Source organism: Tachypleus tridentatus, chromosome 1, assembly GCF_004210375.1.
Source record: "Tachypleus tridentatus isolate NWPU-2018 chromosome 1, ASM421037v1, whole genome shotgun sequence".
NCBI classification, from domain to species: Eukaryota; Metazoa; Arthropoda; class Merostomata; order Xiphosura; family Limulidae; genus Tachypleus; species Tachypleus tridentatus.
In genome coordinates this window covers 124503651-124527457 of record NC_134825.1, presented here as the reverse complement: position 1 = coordinate 124527457, position 23807 = coordinate 124503651, and positions in this window count along the sequence as shown.

Below are 23807 nucleotides of genomic sequence, written 5' to 3'. Positions count from 1 at the left end.
TTTTATTGATAATGATCATATTTGATTATAAGAATGTTATTGATAATGATCTTATTTAATCGTACAAATTTTATTGAAAACGACCGTATTTCGTCGTCCAGATTTTACTGATAATTATCATATTTCATCGTGCAGATTTTATTGATACTTATCATATTTCATCGTAAAATGTTTACTGATAATGATCGTATTTCATTGTAGAAAAGTTATTGAAAATAATCATATTTTGTCTTACGAATTTTATTGATAATGATCACATTTCATCGCACACATTTTATTGAAAATGAGAGTATTTCATCGTAATGTTTTTGATAATTATCATATTTTCTCATAGAAATTTTATTGATAATGATCATATTTCATCGTACAAATTTTTTTGATAATGACTATATTTCATTGTACAGATTTTATTGATAATGTTCATATTTGATTAAAAAAATGTTTTTGATAATGATCTTATTTTTTCCAAAAACTTTCTTTGATAATGATCATGTTTCTTCGTGAAAATTTTATTAATAATGCTCGTATTTAGTCTTATAAATTTTATTAATAATGGTCATATTTCATTGTAGAAATTTCATTGTAAATGATCATATTTCATTGTATAAATTTTATTTATCAGATGAACAGTAACATATTAGTTTCCCCAAAAAATTCAAACTGATTAAAATGTGATGACTAAAGGGGAAGTTCAAAGTAAAAATATTTAACCACAAGAAAACTACAGAGGGCACAAAATAAATCATTAAAGAACTTGGAAGCTATAATTTAAATAAGTATTTCTTTCTATTCAGTAATGATTATTAGTTAAAATATTTTACTTTATTAATTACTTAACTTATGAAGAAGAATTTCACAGTATAGAAAAATCTTCCATGGTGTGCTATTACTTCTAAAGGATGAGCAAGAATGAAACAAGAAAGGATGAAAATAATGAAAATCATTAATCTTAAATTTTGAGTGGAGCAAAATAAAATTTAAAATAACATGAAGTTACTTCTTTTTTGTGATGTGTAAATTTATGAGTAAATCTTAGATGGGTTTATCTTGAAAATTAGTCCCTTCCAAATTGGTAAAACTGTAAACCTGCGGATTTAACCCTGGTGAGCAGAGCACAAATAGCCCATTGCTTTGCTTTCTGTTTAATTACAAACAAACATTACAAGTGAAATTAAAGGTATAGGATAATAATATTTAAACAAGAATAAGGTAAAATTAATACAAAAATATTGTTTCAAGCACTAATAAAATGTGTGTCAATAAAGATGAGGAAAGAGGTTTATAATCTAAGATCTAAAGTTGGTGAGTGAAAATAAATAAATACATGAGTTTGAAACTTAAGATATCTAACTGTTTATCGTTTTAATGATTTTACTGCAAAGAGTATTACCAGGCTTTATTTCTGTTCATTCAAAATTTCAGAAAAGTCAATATTTTCTCGCTTATTTCTTTTTTTGGTTCAAACATTTTGCTCTGATTCTATGGCATCCGTACTCCCCAAAAAAACATTACTGAATACTGGTACTATTGTGTGCTACATTTTCAAGTCCTTTAAAAATAGAGAGGATGCAGGCGGAATCCTTTGTGGCTTACTTGTCCTGACTGTGAATCTGAGAGTTCATGTTTTGGGTTTGTTTCTGACGCTTACTATTAGGTTAAACAATAGTTACCAAAGAGTTGACGGTGAATTATGTCAACTAACTGCCTTGTTCCAACTTTACAAATAACCGTAAATTCTAATTCATGAATAACGTTTTTAGTTGTCTTTAACATGCCACAGTGAACTTATATTATGTAGGAAGAGCTGGAGTACCTGTTCTTTGTAACAAAGAATACGCAATTGCGCTTCTCTTATTTTCTTAACACAATAAACATTAAAAGTACAATAAAAATACATAAAGACACAAATAATGCAAAGGGAGACATAATGTTTTCAATAATTCTAACAGTAGCGGTTACATAGGTCATTCTAATGCTGAAGGATATAAAATAATGGTTGATTTTCCTAAATTAGATATGAAATTATATAGGGGGTTTAATTCCCCTGTCCTTCCTTATGTCATCTTGTATCATTGTTTCAAGTTTGCTGATTGATCAAGAAATGTGGAAACGTATAAATAACAGATACACACACACACACAAACACACACACAAAGATAATGATGTTTATTTATATGGATCTGAGTAATATTAATCATTTTAAAATTAGGGACTGCAATGTACAGATAGCTATTGTGCTAAATTTGAGAATAGATTACAAACAAACAAAACTTAGACGGATTACAGATCTGTAAAAAGAAATAAACTTTCAGTTTATGTAATGAATAGGAGAATAATGTTCAGAAAAGCAAGTTAAAAAGTTACCAGATCTAAGTATTATTACTTGGCTCATAATATTTGTGATGTTATTTCAAATGTCAAAAGGTAGAATAAAAAAGTTGACAAATGAATTAAAAATGATTTAGCAGCAGTTTAACTTCGTGTAAAAACAGCTATCTGACTTCTTCCCCCCCAAGGGTATTGAAACTCGGATCCTAGCGTTATAAGTCCGCAGACATACTGCTGTGTCACCAAGGGGAAACAGTGTTTTTATTGAAGTCTTGAAATATGTGAATTGAGGTTTATGGTTATTAAAAATTAAATTATATCATCTTTGAGATTCAAATAACTTACACCATTCGACAACTAATCACCGCAACTAAAATAAACTATATTGAACAAATCAACATTAATTTTAGGTTTACATGTGATGAACTTCGAGCAAGGTGCCCTTAATAGCGTGAAATACATTTTTATATTTTATATTTATGGCAAAGACACTTAGGTTGTCTCTCGTTGTCCATATTTTTGAACTATCAACCATACGGAAAGCAAAAAGTATTTAACATTCTACACGTGGTTTAGTGGTTTCGCGCTTTTCAGATGTTTGAAACTTCGAGGCTTTTTCCTCTCATTATATTATGTCTTTCAGTTGAGACAATCTAACCAATTGTACAACAGGTACTAGATGGAGGTTAAACTGTGATTAACTGGCATCCCTCTCCAGGAGGGAATAGGCCACCATTCTAACAGGCTTGGGTAATTGGAATCAGAGTTCGAAAGTACTAGCTTGTTTGTATTTTATAGAGATAAGACATAATTTTTGTTTTGCTTACATTCACGCTAGGAGGTTTAATGTTACTTTTATGATGTGCCCACAGTAAGTGCGAGAGGATATTTCATGGTATTGCTTAGATTCCAACCCGAGGTGTCAGCACTGAAAAGCAAAGAGTATAACAAGCGAAACATAAATAATATCATTTTATACCATAGCATTCAAGTATAGTGAACACAAAAGTGCATATTCCTTTGTATTAATTTCAAGGGGCCTGGCATGGCCTAGCGCGTTAAGGCGTGCGCTTCGTAATCTGAGGGTCGCGGGTTCGCGACCAGTCGCTCGCCAAAATATGCTCGCCCTCCCAGCCGTGGGGGCGTTATAATGTGACGGTTAATCCCACTATTCTTTGGTATAAGAGTAACCCAAGAGTTGGCGGTGGGTGGTGATGGCTAGCACAGATAGCCCTCGGGTAGCTTTGTGCGAAATTCCACAAAACCTAACTGTATTAATTTCAAACTCTGCATCAATACCGGAAAGTTTTTTTTAACGTGTTGAAAAGGATAAATAAAATGAACGAAATTTTAAGTCTGAATATATTAAGGTTTTAATATTTATAAAAACTACAACTTCCGCGTTACCAGATGCATGCGTGCTTTGCAAAAGCAAGAGTGATTTCACTTTTGCCTTGTGCTACTCTTGTGATACACGAGGCTTTAGTGGCACGTGGAAGTTTTTGTGGGGGTTCATACAATAATATCCGTGTTAAACACATACACGTAAAACAGCTTTTTTATAAAAAAAGAAATTCCTGCCATTTTGACAAAAACCTGTACCTGTTCAAGCTAATAATGTTCAGGATTTTTATAAAAAATCTAGCTCCTCTATTTCAAAATTCTATTACAGATTGAACAAAACTGCATTAAAATCGTCAAATATTATTTGCCATTTTTGTAAAACACTTGATCTTCTTATGTCTTATTGTTGGTGCTTGAAAAACAAAGAAAGAAAAAGAGGCAACATCCAGTGTGTTTGTATTCACATATGGATGTAGTTTCACCAGATCACCCAATGTTGCTAATTTGGTCACTGATATAAAAGCTGGTGTAGTCAGGGAAACGTTTAATGGCGTATTATTATTGTTAGGAAACGATTTGGCTGGGAAAGAACTTGATGCCGAACCCAAAATCGTTAGCGAGCTGATTATTGTTGGAACTATAGAAGAAAATCCAGTTTTTCTCGTGTGCTGTGACTCAAACTAGGGTAACAAATGAAGCCAAAAACAAATGATAGGCACGTGTTCAGAGGACGACATTACAGATTTGTCTCAGACATTTTTGGGTTACTCGTGAATAACTGTGCTACTAGCAATTCATTGATGAGTAACAATGACGAACGTGACGGATCTGGTTCATCTGGCCAAGTTCCGTTTGCAAGAAGCAAACCAATTGCTGAACAAGAAAAGGAGCTACAGATCTATTCATTATTTAAGTATACATTCCCAGTAAATAAAACGGAGAAAGTTTTGAGTGGTTATTATTTTCAAAAATAGTTTGCTCATGATAAAATGGAGACCATCAATGTATCAATGTTTTAGTTTGACATATATTTAGAAATGTAAGTAACTTTTATTGTTAAATGTGTTTTGCGAAAGGCTTGCCTATTCTCTAAATTTGTAGAAGTTTTTCTAGCGTAAGAATCAACAATGTGCGATGCATGCAAAATATTAGAGGTTGTCATTATAGTTGATAATTGAACTTTCTAGAACCTCGCCTTAACGTTTATAAATCGACACACAGAAATATAATTTACAGTTACGACAGGTGTTCGTACACCTGCGTCGTGAGTAGTTTTTTCCTTATAACTTAAAACGTATCACGATTACGATAATGAAAGTAGAGCATATTATAAATATAATACTAACACATATTTACACAAAACTTTATGTAAGTTGAACGACAAATAAACTGTTTATAAACAAATAACCAAACATAGGAGGGGCAGAAAGTGTTCGTGTGTCTACTTTAATGGTCAGTTGTATAACCTTTCAGGTGAATTACTTGGCGCAACCTCTCCTCATAGCCCTCCATGATCGTTTGACAGTACTCGACTAGTATTTTCTTCCATTCTTCTTTACAGAAGGCTCCCAACTCTTGGCAGTTTTTCGTATGACGCTGATGAACCCTGGTCATGCCAAACGTTTTTATTTGGGTTGAGATCGGTTGACTGCGATGGCCACTCCAGAACGCTTATATAATTCCTCTGCAACCAGGATTGCATATATTTCGATGTGTGCTTGGAGTCGTTGTCGAACTGAAAGATCCAACGACGCCCAAGCCACAAGTTCCAAGCACAATTCTTGATATGAGTGCCTAATATATGAACGTACTCTTCTTTTTTCATGATTCCGTTGATGCGGTGAAGGCTGCCTACACTAGAAGAGCTGAAGGAACCCCATAGCATGATCGAGCCACCTCTATGTTTAACTGTAGGGAAGGTGTTCTTTGGAAGATTTCGTTGCCCCTTCTTACGGAAAATACAGAGAACATCATTGTGGCCGAAAAGCTCGATTTTAGTCTCGTCTGACCAAACAATACTCTTCCAATAGGTAACGGGTTTATCTACATGCTTTCTTGCATACCTCAATCGTGCTTCTAAATGAACAGGCTTTAAATACGGAGTTTTACGAGGACGGCATGCTTTGAACCCAGAAGAGCGTACCATGTTCGTAACTGTAGAGGTGCTCACTTCAACCCCAGTTTCTGTATGTCATTACGTGTTAAACGATGGTTCCTACTAACTTCTCTGAGAACCTTCCTCTTGGTTCTCTTTGGAATTTTGGTGGGGCGTTCAGAACGAGGGAGGTTAGCAGTTGATCCTGTGAGCCTAAACTTGGAAATTATGCTTTGAACAGAAAGAGACGCACAAGACTTGTATTTTACAATAATTCGGTTTTTTAAATCACTGGACAGTTGTTTCTTGTTCGCTATGATGACCAAGCAGAGAATGACGGAGACAGCGCTAAATTGCCGGAAGTACATTTTTTGCTGGCTAAATTCCAATAATTATGAGCCCAGAGCCTAGTCCTGGAATGGTATAATGTAGTTTATTCGCCAAACTAAACAAAATTTTTACGGGAATATCAGTTTTTCACACGTTCTGAATTGTACGAACACTTTCTATTCCTCCTATTTTTGGTTATTTGTTTATAAACAGTTTATTTGTCGTTTAATTTAGATAAAAAAAAATATGTAGATGTGTGTCAGTATAATATTTATAATATATATTACTTCTATTAGCCTACTCGTGATACTTTTTAAGTTATGAGTAAAAAATCACTCAGGAAGGTACCAACACTTTCTGTCGTAACTGTAATAGTGCTTTTAGTCTGCTACAGTCAATATACTATGAATCTTGGAAGTTATGATTGTGATAAACGCTTATTAATGAGAACACTACAGATAGTTTGATCAGGAACGTTTATAGATTTCTAATATTACAAACTGTCCAACTTCTATGAATTAACTTCAGACGTTAGTATTTCTTCGAAGACATGAGATATTGTTGTCAGTGGAAAACTTACGTGTGGTACAAGCCATCAAGAAAAGTGAACCCGTGTATAAACATAGAATTACTTCGCTCTAGCGAGAACCGTCGATAAAATATTCCGTTTCAGATCAAATAGAAGTCTTAGTATTGTTTGTAAGTTTGTATATAAATCATTGTTTGTGAGAATTGTTATTATAAATTGTATTGCTGTTTGTATATTAAAATATATTTGTGCTAAGGACAAAAAATTGTGCGTACCAATCTTGTTGGCAAATATCAAAAATTTGATACATATTGACATTCAATTGACTTGTAAATTAGAATTAAGATCTGCGGCTATTTGAGTCTTGTAATACATGATGTATGTAACATAATAAATCTGAGATCAATCTGGGATAAATTATAATACTTAACAATCACAAGAAAGTTATTTTTCCTATTTGACTTCTGAGTAATAAAGAACCTTCTTAGAGATTGAACTAGTATAACCTCAGGTAGTAAACATGAGTGTTTATTATGAAATATTTTATGCTCGTTTGAGGCACGTGTCAGGCACTTTGAATTATTGTATACTTAAAGTGACTTTAATACAAATATTAGGCACTTTATCTCATTACGTTATGTAATTTAATAACAAACTGTGTGATTTCAACATTAACTCTCTTTGTTGGTAAGATGTAAGAATTCTCATGTTGGTGTATTCCCTGTATCGGTGTTTCATACCCCCTAACAGTGTAAATGTGTGCTTTTTACAATATGTTTGCCAGACTGTAACTAGTTTTTAGTATCAGGTGATACAACCCAGTGCTCAGATCTTTATCCATTTTTTTTCTCCAGGCTGCAATACTTTACAAGTGCTTTAAAAACTCAGTAATAGGACTATCGTTCTGTCTGTATTTCTCCCTCAGATCAGATTTCTGCTGTTAGATCTCTCGGGTCTCACCAAGTTTGTGCGATCAGACAGATCTCCTCTCTTTCAAGCTTGTTTTCCATGGCTTTGCTCTTTCAACCACGAGTTCATATTTATTTAATTCTCTTTTCCCCTGAGTTCTTTCAATGTGCATAAGATCTTGCTTAAGCACTAACCATAAAAGCACATGACATGCTTCAATATGATAAAATAGTCAGCTCTCAAAATAAATGCAGTTATATCTCACATACCCACATACTTTTACATGCTGAAAATATTGTTAACTTTTATTGTATACTTTAAACCCAAATTTTGTTCTAATAACGCGTCTGTTGCTAATAAAATCTTTATTGAGTGTGCAATAGCATAGATTTTACAACACATTAAATTATAGAGCTACCAAAAACAACAACAACACTAGATTAGCTGAATCATAGAGCTTAGTGTACCTTGCCAACTGAAATATAGGTCTCTTGACTGAATATTCTTTCGGTTTATCAGGTATAAAGTAAATCTTTTATCTCATTTAGAACACTATTAGAAATGGCTACTTGAATGAAACATTTAAATAACTTGGAGTATAATGATCGACATGACTGGTATACAGAAAACTTTTTTTTTTTTTTTTTTACAACGATGGCCTCTATCCATGGTTCGGGTTTTAGTTTATGAACTTACGACCCTAAAATTCAGACAATGTTAAAATGCACGGTTATAACATCAGACTACCTGCATTACTAAATATTGTCAAAGTGTAGTTCCTAAATATTCCATTCAACTATGACTTTATATTGGCTGTGACTGTAAGAAAGTATCACTTCAACTAATAAACATCCCTAAAGTCTCAAGTCTCACTATTAAAGAAATATGTAGAATTGTAAATTAAGGATAGATTTAAAATGAAAGCATTTTCAACAGATTAGAGAAAGTTATTTGATTATTGAAAAGAAAGTAAGACAACCTGGGATTACGATGTTTCTGTTCACTGGATATAAAACCTTAAAATAACAATTGCTAAAGATATGACATAGTTTCTTCTTAACCTGAGAGTAACGTCATTGTAATTAGAATGTGTTTAGAGGTTGACCTGGCGTATCAAATAAACCGAAATGAAATCTTCATGTAAAGACTTCAGGAACCGAAGGCGAACCTATAAAACAGTATTGTTATTTCATTTGAACCAAACCAATTCTAGTACTATGTGGTTGTTCCAATCTAACGTATTCCAGTTAAACATATGGCGGAAATGTGATGCCAAACAAGTAGAAAGGAACAAGAAGTAATAAAATAAGCTAAACTTTTTGTTTCTTCTTAAATATATTGTTACTCCAGAGAACTTCTGACTAATTTATTTCCCTGTAGACGTCTAAAAATACTAGCTATTGGTTTCAAACAGTAGAACAATACACATGATTACTTGATCTGGTTTTAAAATTCTTATCTAGCCCTGTTTGTAAATCACGTGACAATAATATAATCATTAAATATAAATTATAATTATAAAAACGCAATAACAAAAGTAAATATGTCTAATGAGCATTATCTGTTTATTTTGTAAAGAAAGCGCATTTATTAGATGATAAAGCTACACCGTGTTCAATAGTAGTACGTCCTTTCCGTGTTTTGAAATTTTATTAGTTTGTATCGTATATTCTATTGTGGTTGCTCTTTCTCTGTGCAGGTAAATGTTCATATTCTACGGTCACTTGTCATAAAATTAAGATATGAACAAAATTATTTGGATATATTTCTTTTTTAGCTTTCAGCTTAACATGTTGACTGCCAAGTATTTCAGCTGCTACAATACAACTCTAATGCTTCTTCATTTTGTAACTTTTTTCGTGACGCCATTCTGGATCGAAAGTGAAACAATTTGTAAGTAGGTCAAATACATGTATGGTGCTGACATCTAGCTTTGAAGTTAGGTATTATTGAGAACGAATTAACTCGTTCGTGGCACTGTGTTACCAATCGGTTTGGACGAGTTATCTCGTCTACAGCACTGAACAGGTTAAGAGTGAGTAAAATGAACAAACTGTAAATAGTCAGGAATGACCTTTTCTTGAAGTAAAATCCCTAACATGTCGACAACGTTACGATGTAAAAGAAATGCGAAATTTCTCGTCCAATTCAACTACCTGTTTAAGAAGAAGAGGAAATCTAGTAACACTTATTAAAAATGTTTTACGTGTGTACCATACGATCGTTGTGTACAGTATGCTCAGAAACCCAGAATGACATCGTTGCTTAATTGTTGTCTGGGAAACAATAATGAGAAATTGTTTTATTACATGGTTGCATATGGGAGTTTATATAAATACTATTATTTCTTCAGATACGATATTAAAGCTGAATTGTTTGTTTTAATACGGTGAAAATTAAACTTTATGTGGATAACTTTTGTGGTTAATAAAGTAGGAAGAAAAGCTCATATTTTGAAACGAATCAGCGAAGTTTAACATTAATATGCTACCATTATTTGTTAGTATCTATATCCACTGTGGAAGGTTTATATTTGTGTATGTGTTTTCTTATAGCAAAGCCACATGGGGCTATCTGCTGAGTTCACCGAGGGGAGTCAAACCCCTGATTTTAGGCGTTGTAAATCCGTAGACTTACCGTTGTATCACACAGACGTTTTATATTGCCCTTAGTTTCAACGTAGTTACGCATTCTTATGAGTGTAGCTCGTAGTTTATCTTGTTTTTAAAATACATGCTGTAACAATAAAACTTTCAGGTGAAATGTTGAAGTTTATATTACCTTCATTGTCAATTATATACTGTAATATTTTTGTTCATGTCCAAGAATAAATAAATGTTGAAATCACATTCTAAAATTTTTATACCTTTTCATAGTTCACCTCCCTTCATCATCATGTGTTGCTTACTCTTTCATGTAACTGAAAGAGATTACATTTTAAAAATACTTTTGACACTTAATACAATTGTTTATGTCACTTCACATTCTTACTTTACACATGGTTGATGTTTACAGTTATATGCAATTTCAATGTCTCACTAATATATTTTTAGTGTTTGTTTGAAATTAATGGCAAAGCTACACAATGGGCTATCTGTGCTCTGCCCACCACGGGTATCGAAATCCGGTTGCTAGCGTTGTAAGTTCGCAGACATGCCGCTATGCTATTGGGTGGCTACTGTTTAATGAAACTTTATACGTATGTTATTCTACGATAAACTGTGTTTTTTGGTAAAATATAACAACACTAAGAATCTATCTTGTTGGCTAGAAGTAAGATTGCTTTTAAACTATCTGTATAAATACTCAGTGTAACACCAAATATTCTGTAGCTGTTTCTGTCCCGTGCTCTCATTATAAGGTCATTAAGAATATTATTAAGCCTATAAACTTAACCACGTTTCTTTCAATATAAACTGTCTTAACCAAGCATGATAAAATACTACGAAGTGTATAGAGAAACGGTTATTCATGTTGTCGTTTGTAATACTTTCCATTAAAAATGTGGCGATATAGCGATATGATTAGAGTATCATATCGTGATTTGTTTGTTTGTTTTATGAATTTCGCGCAAAATTGCACGAGGGCATTCTGCGCTAGCTGTCCCTAATTTAGTAGTGTAAGACTGGAGGGAAGTCATCACCACCCACCGCCAACTCTTAGGCTACTCTTTTACCAACGAATAGTGGGATTGACCGATACATTATAATGCGTCCACGAATGAAATGGCGAATATGCTTGGTGTGATGGGAATTCAAACCTGCGATCCTCGGATTACGAGTCGAGTGCCTTAACCACCTGGTCATGCTGGGCCTATCATATCGTGAGGCAAACGTTATAAGTCTTTTGAACAGGACAGAATAGGAATTTATAATAAAATATGTCTGTTAAATATAAATGATTCAATAAAGAAATATGAGTATTAAGTACTACATGTTGTCTTCATTTCTTGTATCCGAAACATTACATGTAAACTAACATAACAAACTAGACAGAGAGTTATTAACTTTTATATTTTATTTCTCTTGATAGCTGCCACTTGGATGACCAAACCCGAGAATATGAAAAAATCATTGTAAAGTATAAGATACTTAAATAAGACAATGTTAGTAACACAGGTAATAAATTACAGATAAGACTGTCGCATTTTGTAATTAATTATTGATAAAATTTCTATATAAAGATACTTTGCGCAGATGGTGCTCGTGGCGTTTGGCAAAATTCAAATCTAGACACGTATCTTATTGATTACTATGGTGTGATACGCACCCCTTTTTCTCATGCGTTCTTCAAGAACTTCAGTTACTTAGTAACGAATCTATAGAAAAACAGTCTATAGATATTTTTATAAATATTTATTGTTTCTACAATTCAATTCAACACAAGGATTGAATACTTCGGTTTCACCCTATTTTGTGTTAAGTTTTACAATATAGTCTGTAATAAATAGGCCACACTCAAGATCTTTAAACTGGATACTTAAAATCATTAAAAAATATACGCACAATAATGATAATTAGAAAGGAAATCTTAGCTTTTGAACATATTGGAAGTATGTTTCTATGTATTCAGAACTTTCAGTATAGCAAATAAGATTATTTATTAGTCTAGTCTCAGAAAAAGGAAAACAAATTTTTCATAAAATAAGCACAAATGTTTATTTATTTCACAAATATAGTTTCATAAATGAAAAAAAGGAAGTTGTAGTGAAATTTAGTATTCATAGAATATTTTCTGTTTATAGTAATTACGAGAAACTAATATTTGTTTGTTTGTAATTAAACACAAAGTTACACAACGGGCTATCTATTACATGCCCACCACGAGTATTTAAAGGAAATTGTAGCTGAAGTAGTTATCCATACAATATATTATGTTGATAGAAATTATGACAATGGGATATCTGTAATGTACCATCACGAGCATCGAAGCTAGATTTTTATCGTTATAAACAAATTAAAAGTAAATATCTAAAATATATTTGCTCATATGTTATGTAACATCAGTATCTGTGAAGCTTGTGAAACATGACTGTTTTATTCAAACTGCAAACTGGTCATATGACGGAAATATCTGAAAGCACGTTTGGTAAGTATATAACTATATGTACATTAAAAACACACTTTAGGAAGTGACAATAAATTAAATTAGATGCTAAATATTATCAAGCATTTTTTGAGTAAGTGAATACTGAAATACGGTGAGGTTCAAATCCCTATCGTTATTTAATCATCAGATTCGAAAACTAACTAACTTATCAGTTTATGAATACTGCAAGTTACGGTTTTCACATCACTCGGTTATAAGGACTGAATTTTGCACAACTTTATGCTTTATTAATATTGTTTTGCTTTTATCAGAACATTTCTAACACATCAACGATATGACCCACCATATAGTCTTCAGTGTTAACAACATGATTACGTACTTCTTACCACGATGAGAGTAAACATAAATGTGAACCTTAGAAGATAAAGTCATATCTTAACAGTTCTACATAATTAAAGCCTTTACGCTTCAACAAAGTGAACATGGAGACTGATAAAAATGTTAGATGCACATTTTCTTGTAGAGGCAACATGTGTTAGGTGTAATGTAACACTAGTAGCGTAAGTAATTGTTTACTAACTTAATACTTCTATGATAATTGAGGGAGTAGGTATTTATAGAACAAACTAATAGAGACAGCATTGTATTGTTCGAACTTAAAACTTCTATAGTGATTTGGGGAAAGGTAATTTTAGAACATGCTTATAGCAACAGCACTGTGTCGTTTGTTTTCCTTTGTTGCTAACTGCTAAAATTATCTAGCATTTTCTGTTTTGTGGTCTTCCAGATTTGCCAAGTTTTCTTTTAAAGTAGAAATGTTAACACTACAGCTTAATACAGTTATAAGAGCACAGATCTTTTTCAATGCGAAATTTAGCTCATGGATTATAACGATTATATGGATTAATGGCTATTAGAATCACTTGTGATCTTCAATGAATCATGATCACAAATAATTTTACATACAGATAGATAACACCCGCTGATTAACTATTACGTAGTGTAGTTGATCAGACAAAATGTTACTTTCGGGAAATATAATAAAGTTCAGTGTTATCACAACCTTGCTTTGCTATATTACTTTACGTAATGTTTTGTAGCCAAGAAAATATCATTGTATTGGCTTGTTATGTTAAAATTACAGCGTAAATTATGAACTTTTAAATAAGAGTAGGAATGCTATATCTTGTTTAGTGACTAGACTAACATAATAATATTTCAAAAATGTTATTGTTTTTCGAAATAAAACGTTCACAGTTATATGTTGCTTAGCAACTGAATTAATTAGATGTGTTTATTTGGATCGAAACAGTAATTGTTGCAATAGAACTTATAAACCGTGAAAACATAATTTTTATGACACTTTTTCTTTACTAACAAAGGACAACGCTATTAATATTTATAAGATGTTTACAACTAACTTGCTATGATTATATAACATTTTGTAATTTCATCTACGTGTAGGTCATGTATTTAAATCCAGTTATTGGTTGTTCTGCAGTCTGAAGTATTTTCTGCTAAAAAACTGCCCTGTTTCTGCTAATACTGCTTTTTTTATCAAATATCTGATCAACGCATTTAAATTATAAGCGTCACCCGACGTCGGCTGCTACGCATGTTTGATAATATTACTAAGCTACTTTTTATGTTATGAAAAACTAAATACTAAAATACATTTTTCTCTGTAATGCGATTATTTGAGATATATTAATGGATATATTTTATGTCTTTAGACATTACTAATTTCGTTAATGTTATAGAGTGACGTATTACTATATATATATAATAAGTTGAAACACAGAGAGCGAGTTGGCTCTGCCATAAAACTGTGTATTTAGGAGCTAACAAAAGGCGTTCAAGTCTGTGCAATAAAACGCAAAAAATGTTTCCCGTATTTTAAGCTATAGGTATCTTATAAGTGGAAAAAACGCAAGGGAAAGTTTTGATGACATAAGAATGTTTCTCGAAAATCAGTGAATTAATATGTTGTTTTTTGTACAATTCGTGAAACGTACGATTGATTTACACGTAGTTTTTACAGTATTGAATGCAGAGACTATAAAGTTATAATTTTTAATGATACTTGAGTATTTGTTACTAGTAATCTTTATCTGTATAAATATAATGTTTTATTAGCGGGTTTTGCAAACCGATTGATTATTATCTCAACATTTGTTTGTTTTTAAGAAAACTATTTGCTCTCAAAAGTGTTTGAATTTGAACAGATAAACTAGATCAAAGGTCAGCAGCACCTACTATCAACTCTTGTGATACATTTGTTTCCCCGAATCCTAAGTTTTGACTACCACTTTCATAGAAAACTCGCCGCCCCAGAATGCAGAGCATATTTTTGCGTCAATGTATGTTAACCATGAATCCTCGGACTCAGTCCTGGTACGCTTACCGCTAGCGATAGACCACATAAAACAAAGAGAAATCACAAGTTAGTAGAAATTATTACTTTATCTGATATGTTCAAAATATTCTGTTCTCTTTATTAATGGCCCGGCATGGGCAAATGTGTTAAGACGTTCGACTCGTAATCCGAAGGTAGGGAGTTCGAATCCCCGTCGCACCAAATACGCTCGCCCTTTCAGCCGTGGGGGCGTTATGATATTACGATCAATTCCACTATTCGTTGGTAAAAGAGTAACCCAAGAGTTGGCGGTGGGTGGTGATGACTAGCTGCATTCCCCCTAGTTTCACATTGCTAAATTAGGGACGGCTAGCGCAGATAGCCCTCGAGTAGCTTTGCGCGAAGTTCAAAACAAACAAACAAACTCTTTATTAAAAGGAATTATTATTTTTGAATGATCTTGTTTTCTCTGAAGAGATTTGTTTTAATGACAATTCTCTCAAAGACTATATAGTGCATAAACTCTTGCAGGAAAAGGTTTAAGAAATGTTTCATAGTGTAACAATGGATTTTAAATAACTAATTTATAACATACGTGTTTGCTGAACAACTTTGTTTACATTCTATATTGGAAGAAAAATTGAAAACAAACAAGACTCACAGTCAAGCTACTTGTTGCTAAGCTATTAGTTTTCAACCTCATTTGTATAATGTATCAATAAGTAACTGAATAATTATTATTCATATTCAGCGAACTGCTATTAACATTTCTCTTATACTTTGACCTGCAAATACTTTTATAGGTTAACAGAGCCTCTAAATAGTCAAATATAAAATCAAAATATTTTCATTGTACTTAAAGATCACTGTTTCTATGCTCAACAAATTTAACAGACCTATTCTGAAGGAGCTTCTATTCACGCACGCATAGTAAAAAAAATTGAAGATTAAAGTTTAACGTTGTCAAATTTCAACAGTCTATCATAGAATTCACTAAAACATATTTCTTGTCATGCAAGCTTGTCAAATAAACACAGATTTAATCAGATCCTCTGATTTAAAGTTATTTTGAAATATTTAATGAGGTTTTTCAATAATATATAATAAGGATCCATTAAAAGACTTGCCCTAGTAAGACATCGGCAAGTCTACGGATTTACAACGCTAAAATCAGGGTTTGATTTCCTGATGTGGCTACGCTATAAGAAAACATAAACGCACGCACCATTAAAAGGTATAGGACGCTTTGCAACCATGCAACTACGATCTGTGATGAATACAGGCTTAGTAAAGTCTTGCTTTTGCTATTAAAACGTAACAGAAGTAGTGAAACTTTGTTTTAATAATAATACGTAACAGATTTAGCGAAACTTTGTTTTACTATTAAAACTTATCATGTTTAATATTGTCTTGTTTTACTATTGAAACTCAAAATGATTATTATTGCATGTTTTACTGATAAGACCTAACAGACTTAATAATACATTATTTAAAGATTAAAACTTAACAAACTTAGCAATGCATAGTTTTAATACTAAAACATAATAGCCTTACTAACACATCGCTTCACTATTAAAATCTAGTAGGCTTAGTAATGCATTGCTTTAGTATTAAATTTGGTAAGCTCAGTTATATCCTGTATTGAAGCTTAGAAGAACCACAGCTCATGTAGACCTTCACTTTCATACTAATAAAGTACATATTTCAGTTGAGGAATAGATATAATTTGCGCCACTACTACTCAGTGTAGGAAAAGTATTAAAATGCTAGAAAAAAAGATCAGTATATATTTGAAATTGATAATTAAACAATTCAGTGTTTTTACGTATGCAATTTAAAAACTTTATTCATGTGTTTGCTTTGAGACCGTTTATCTGTAATGTAGCCATCATCAAATGTATGTGTATGTATATATACAAAGCCCTGGGGATTCTGGGGAATAAGTCGTCATAACCAGTGATATATTATAATAAAATCTGAATGAATAAAATGGGAAGACATTACTTTTATATTTCTTTATATCTTGTGTTTATGCATTGCATAAAGGGCCCGGCATGGCTAAGCGTAAAAGCGTGCTAAGGCGTGTGACTCTTAATTTGAGGGTCGCTGGTTCACATCCCCATCACGCCAAACATGCTCGCCCTTTCAGCCATTGGGGCGTTATAATGTGTCGGTCAATCCCACTATTAGTTGGTAAAAGAGTAGTCCAAGAGTTGGCGGTGGGTGGTGATGACTAGCTGCCTTCCCTCTAGTCTTACACTGCTAAATTAGGGACGGCTTACACAGATAGCCCTCGAGCAGCTTCGTGCGAAATGAAAAAACAAACAAACAAACATTGCATAAATATAGAAATATATATTTGAAAACGTTATGAAGATGATGTGGGTGGTTGAACATACAAATAAATGTACATTTCTTCTGATTGTTTTATTTAAAAAACTAAATTGTGTACTGGCAAAAATTAATTGTTCGAGATTTTTTAATTAGTATGAGAATGGCATCGCGATTTCAAAATATGTAGAGAGCGTTTCAATCCATTTAAATAAGTTATTGTTAGGGTATTTGTTTTTGAACTTTGTCAGTAAACATTTTAATCTCTTAAAATTGAGGTGTCTAATTCATTGACTACTCAACGCTAAGTACATGTTGTAATGCTATTTTAAGCAGGAAATATATAGAAAAATGAAGCCCCAAGCATGTGAACCCTGTCAACGTTTATCGTTTCAATTTAGTTATACCTTGAGAAAAGTAAAACTTATCTTTTCTTTCACTTGCGTTCTTGGATTAAAAACATAAGTCAATGAATTTATGATCGAGTGAGTTGCTTTTTTAACCTTTGTGGTTAATTGGTTTTTTTAGTACAACACATTTTCACATTTTTACACGTAACTGGTTCATCATTAAACTCATTAATATATATATATATAAATATATATAACTGTCTTCAAATTTTTTGTGGCTCGTGTTTATACGTCATTAGTTCATTATTAAACTCATTAATCTATATATCTATCTATATAACTGACTTAAAATCTCTTGGATGGTTCGTTTGAAAAAAAATGAAATAGAAATGGTAGAGTTAGTGAATATTTATTTTTGTCACATTTCAAATCAATGGTGAAAACAGCTTGAAGAGAGTACGATACAATCCTTTCGCCATTTACCCGTTTTTTAGAGTATTTGATAGGCTAATTACTACTAGATGACTTTTAGCTTCCCAAAGAGAACTGATTAATATGGAAAACACTATAAAAACATTTCTTACGATGTTCCACATTGTTAATCAGGTCAAATACTCTTGCCACACTCCTTGAGGAAACAGATTACAGAGATATCCTACGGGGTTTCTAGAATGTTCGAATTGCAAACAAATGATAAATGTGGGACTGAATCTGATAGATGCTCGATTGGAGAAAAGTCTTTGACACACACATATTAAGGTTAGAGAAGAAACAGTAAAAAATGGCCATGTCAAAACACGGAAAATTAAATCGTTGTTCATTGCAGGTCAACCACGTTTTCTAGTTATTCTTTGTTGTAGTTGGATCAATGGTACAATAAACATGGTGTTGGTTGCTTAATATCACGCGTTCGTTAGCTTCTATGTATTGAGATGTTTATATATGTATAAAGTCAGTCACCTCTCTTAGGAAATGACAAAAATATGTACATCAAAGAGGCTTTGGCGTCAGTTGTGTCTTTCAGATTTGCCAATAAAATATTAATGACTGAGCAGTAAGTTGAGAAGTTTATAATTCTAAATATTACATTTCAGGGATACACAACTGCTCATGGATAATGGTTAATATTGTTTTAACTTCTATTAACTGACTAGTAATGACATAAGACAATTGGCTTATACTCGTTCACTCATATCCTGGTCTATGACCCAATCAAACCTTCCCTTATGACGAGTCAAAAAGGGTAATTATATCTCTATATAAGTTGCTGGTAATGCCTCACAGTGTATAACTTTGATCTCCTTATCAAAGAAAAGAAAATGTGTTTTGGGAAATATTCAAAGAATGAACACTAGGATGAGTTCAGCAGGGGAAAGGTTGTCACATAAAGGATAGAATTAATTTACTTACTTTCGAGAAAAAAGAAATATCAGTTAACCTATTTGAACTCTGAAGGGTTACTCAACGGATTAATAGAGAATATAAGTAATTTCTCTGTACTATATTGTGAATATAACAGAAAGAATTTCGATAAGAAAGGTTAGGATCCAGTTAAGACAGTTTTATTTTTAACGGGGTGATTGCCTTACTGAAAGACCCTCTATAGACAGTAATGGAGGCCATTAACTTAGATGAGTTTAATAGGGACGTCGATGATTCAGGAAACTAAAGGATGGGCTAAAATTTTACTTTATTAAAGGGTGGGTGTACAAGAACATTCTTGAAGAACAAAACCGTCCATTATTACCCTTACGTTATGTGATATAAAAAAGTGCAACCAAATAAAGTATTGAGTTCGCGACCTAAAAGAATAAAATCAAAATTTGTGGCCAAACTGCTAGATACATTTATGACACCAATGTGACTTGGTGGTTCGAGCACTCAACTTGTAATCTGCCAATGTGGCTAGGTGGTTAGGGCGCTCAACTCGTAAGCTGAGAGTCGCGGGTTCGAATCCTCGTCACATCAAACATGTTCGCTCTTTCAGCCATGAAAACGTTGTAATGTGACGGCCAACCTCATTATTCTTTGGTAAAAAAAGCAGCACACGAGTTGGTGGTGAGTGGTGATGACTACTTGCCTTCCCTCTAGTCTTATATTGCTAAATTAGTAAAGGCTAGCACAGACAGCCCTCGTATAGCTTTGCGCGAAATTAAAAACACACAAAAATCCACAATATCATCGATAAGAATATTGCACAAAATGTCCATTCCTTAGTTAACTAAACTGTATACTTTACTTTAGTCACTACCATTACCCAAGTTAAACATGTAAAAGAAAACGCGTCCTGGCTAACTAATTAATGAATATTTCGTGTACTATTCTTATCAATGCTATCAGTGCAGCTACTAGTCTGACCGCCAATTTCAATTTCATCCCTTAAAGCTGCAAACACTCAATTCTTTTTGGACCGCATCTCTTTGTTCACATCTAAGATGTGTTTTATTAGATTTTGATTAATATATGGTTACATATTATACTCTAATAAGAATGATTATCTGAACCGAACATTAGCATACTCTTTAAGCATTAAAAATCTGAGGAGCTTAAAAGAAATTAAGTATTTAATTTCAAATAACTCATATTTTTAAAGAAACAGACCTTAAAATTATTAGGTATATTAAGGCTAGCCTAGCGCGTTAAGGCGTGCACTTCGTAATCTGATGGGCCCCGGGGGTTCGCGCCCGAGTCGCGCCAAACATGCTCGCTCTCCCAGCCGTGGGGGCGTTATAATGTTACGATCGTTGGTAAAAGAGTAGCCCAAGAGTTGGCGGTGGGTGGTGATGACTAGCTGCCTTCCCTCTGGTCTTACACTGCTAAATTAGGAACGGCTAGCACAGATAGCCCTCGAGTAGCTTTGTGCGAAATTACAAAACAATAGGTATATTATAAGATTAATTTCTTAGATGAAATAAATCTTATTTTGATGGGTTAAGAAAATTAATACTTTAAATTTCACATAAAACATATAATCAATTGTCTAAACACTACAGAGTAATAACCATTAAGTTATCTAATGAACATTTATCAAGAAAATAACTAAAAACACGACAATAAATTATTCAATAATAAGCGATAATAAGTTTGTAATTTGTACCAGTTTTCATTTAAGTTTTCTGTAACTCAAAGAAAGTCAATCTAAAATAATATGATATCTCCCACGGTGTAACCACGAGTATAAGGTATTTTACAATAGAGAAGTTGCGAACCTAATATCAAAATGAATTTGGAACATCACCACGTCGGTCAAGTCTATGTCGTTACGCCAGTTCTGTTTTGCTCTATCTGAGGATCATACATCTTAATACTATCCTACAGTGTAGTTTACATTGCAGCACAAAACTCCATTGTCAGATTGTCATGTGCGAAACACACAGTTTCCCAACGCTTATTTGAATAGTCTAGTCGCATAACAGTCCATAGACGCTGTGTCTGGCGACTTGACTGACAAGTTTGCGTATGAAATAACGTGATTATCTATTTCATTCTTTAGTTGCTTGTGGTATGCAATGGTGGAACGGATAAGCCGTATGGTAGAAGTAAGTTGGATACACGTGATATGGGTGGCTTTCCCAGTGAGAGATTCTTCTTGATTAACTTTAGCGGGATAGATGGACGGGTTTTATCACCTACCTTTGTGTTTGCTAATTCTAGCTTGTTATGAAATGTCGCAGTTTGATAGGCTAGGTTAAGAAAGGCAGTTAGACAATACCACCTACCGTCTACTAATCTCAGACCAAATATCATGATTTGACAGCTCTATAGTGTACAGCGTGTGGATTTTGTTTCTGGCTGTAATGGAACGTGAAATACTGACCCTTAGTTCCCTATTCCAGCACACTAATCACTGGACCACTCCAAAAATACGAAAAGTAGAATCAAATGTCAATACCCATAATGACTACAAAGACGTTTTCTCGGCGCTTAAGATAATAGTATTGTTAAATACAATTAAACACACACAGAAATTAGCGAACATCTTGAAGTAATAAGACGAGGTTTATCATCACCAAAATCAAAATCAGTAGCGGTTGGTATATACTTCACGATCAATAAAAAATATTGAGCACTTTGAAGCCAGTAGTATTTGTAGTAGCTGGCTCGTATTCAGTATCTCGTGGTTACTTACTCAGTATCAGTCGGAATTAATATCTGACTCAATAAAACAGCAACTCAAATATACTCACAAGCATTCCACTTTTTACCGCTTTTAACATATCTCTTTGTCACCATTACAAAGTTGTTCTTGTTTTAGATCAGATAGAATTCTTTTTTTTTGTTAAACTCATAGAGAAATAACATAACATGAAATCAAAAGTATTTTCTCGTCTTTTCTATTATTTTCAGAGTTAAACTGTAATTTTGGGCTAGTTTTGGCTTAGTTGTTAAGGTAAATGACTCGTTTTTTTCTTGGTCAGTATTTAGATCTTGTAGACCTTGAAAGGTCAGTTACATTTGACTTTTTCTTCCCCATTTTAATTATTACATCATCTTTCAGAGCAGTGTTAATCCGCTTGACTCCGCTTCTTGTTTTAATCAATGTTTTGACCTTTCGGTTATCCTGGGACAGTCAGGTTCACATGGGTCTCTTACTCCCTTTGCAATTGTTAGTTTACAGCTGTATATTTATTTTGATTGCTAGGAGAATTAGGAGTAGTTAATATCTTTCTCATCACCCAGGTAGATGGTAGCCGTTTCAGGAAAACATGAGCATAAATACTACATGAGAATCAAAGTATCCCGCACTTACACTGACCTCTTTCAGGACAATGTCCATGTACATACTTACATTCATAGACTCATTTTATCTTCACGCAGATTTCATCTTCATCTTCATCAGAACTCAATCCATGTTTTGGACCAGGAAGGATCAGGTTCAGTGTAGTCGTCTTCCCTCCATCTCTGAAACTGTTGCTTTATGTGCAGTGTTACTGTTACCTTTTACGTTACTCTCAATGTGTTTGTCCACAGTTTTAATTATCATACTCATTTCGTGCCATGTTCAATGCATGTAGTAATATTAACTCGTAAATTTTTACAAGCTCTACTTATGCAAGGTCACACTATTATTTCGTGTCCACAATACACTTCCGTTTTGCAATTATACACACACACACGTAATCCTGTTTTTATATACCCAACCTTTTTAAAATAGAGTTACGTTTGTGTATAAGAGTCAGTTAGCCTAGCACTATTTGGCTGCTAAGATACTTATTTATGATGTTAAGAGGGGAGATGTACTTAGGTTCATCATGTATTATGTAACTCTCTAGTTTGCTTACCAGTTCAATTTTATTGGTACTTTTATTATAATATTAAAGCGAATTATCCATGAAGCAGGTTCACTGTACACCTCTCACAAAGATTTTCACTTACACTTATTTCTTACCGGAATTGAAGTTTTACAGGTCAAGGTGGGTCAGGCTAGTGTGAACTCTTCCAGATTTGCAAACTGAGGGTAGCGAGTCCAAATCTCTCGCCACTGAACATGCTAGTTCGGATATAATAATTCTTGGTTTACAAACATTACCTGCCAATCCAAATTCGATGGAACTATGGTCGGAATAAAAAACAAACTGTAATTATGGTTTTAAGGACGTGTAATGGATTTAAGTTTTAACAAATATTTTCGTATACACGTGTAAAGACTTATACTGCTAGAAAACAAGTTTCAATACCAGTTAATAGCAGAGCACAGATAGCCCTCTGTGCATCTTTGTGCTTATTAAAGAATAATAAAATGCACGTGCTGTCAAATCTGTGATTAACGCTTATTTGAACCGCAAACTTTGAAATACATGCAAGTGATTTCTATTACGTAAAATAAATTTAGCTCACAATTTGATAAAGCTCCCTAACTTACTGGGTTAATTATTTCTAAATACTACTTTGAAGACATTTAGAACAGAGACTAAAAAATCTATTATATACATTGCATTTATATTTATATAAAAGATATATTTCGTTCACGATATGTTTCAAACGAGGACATTTTACAAACGTTGTTAGAGTTTTAGTTTGCAATAAAATATAATAACTAAATACTCTATTAGAGTATAGAATATAGTAATTAAACGCTTTTTTAGAGAATATTTATGGAGTTCACGTATAAGCCACCTGCTGGTACAGCGGTGAGTCTTCGGATTTACAACACTAAAATCAGCGGTTTGATTTCTTTCGGTGTAC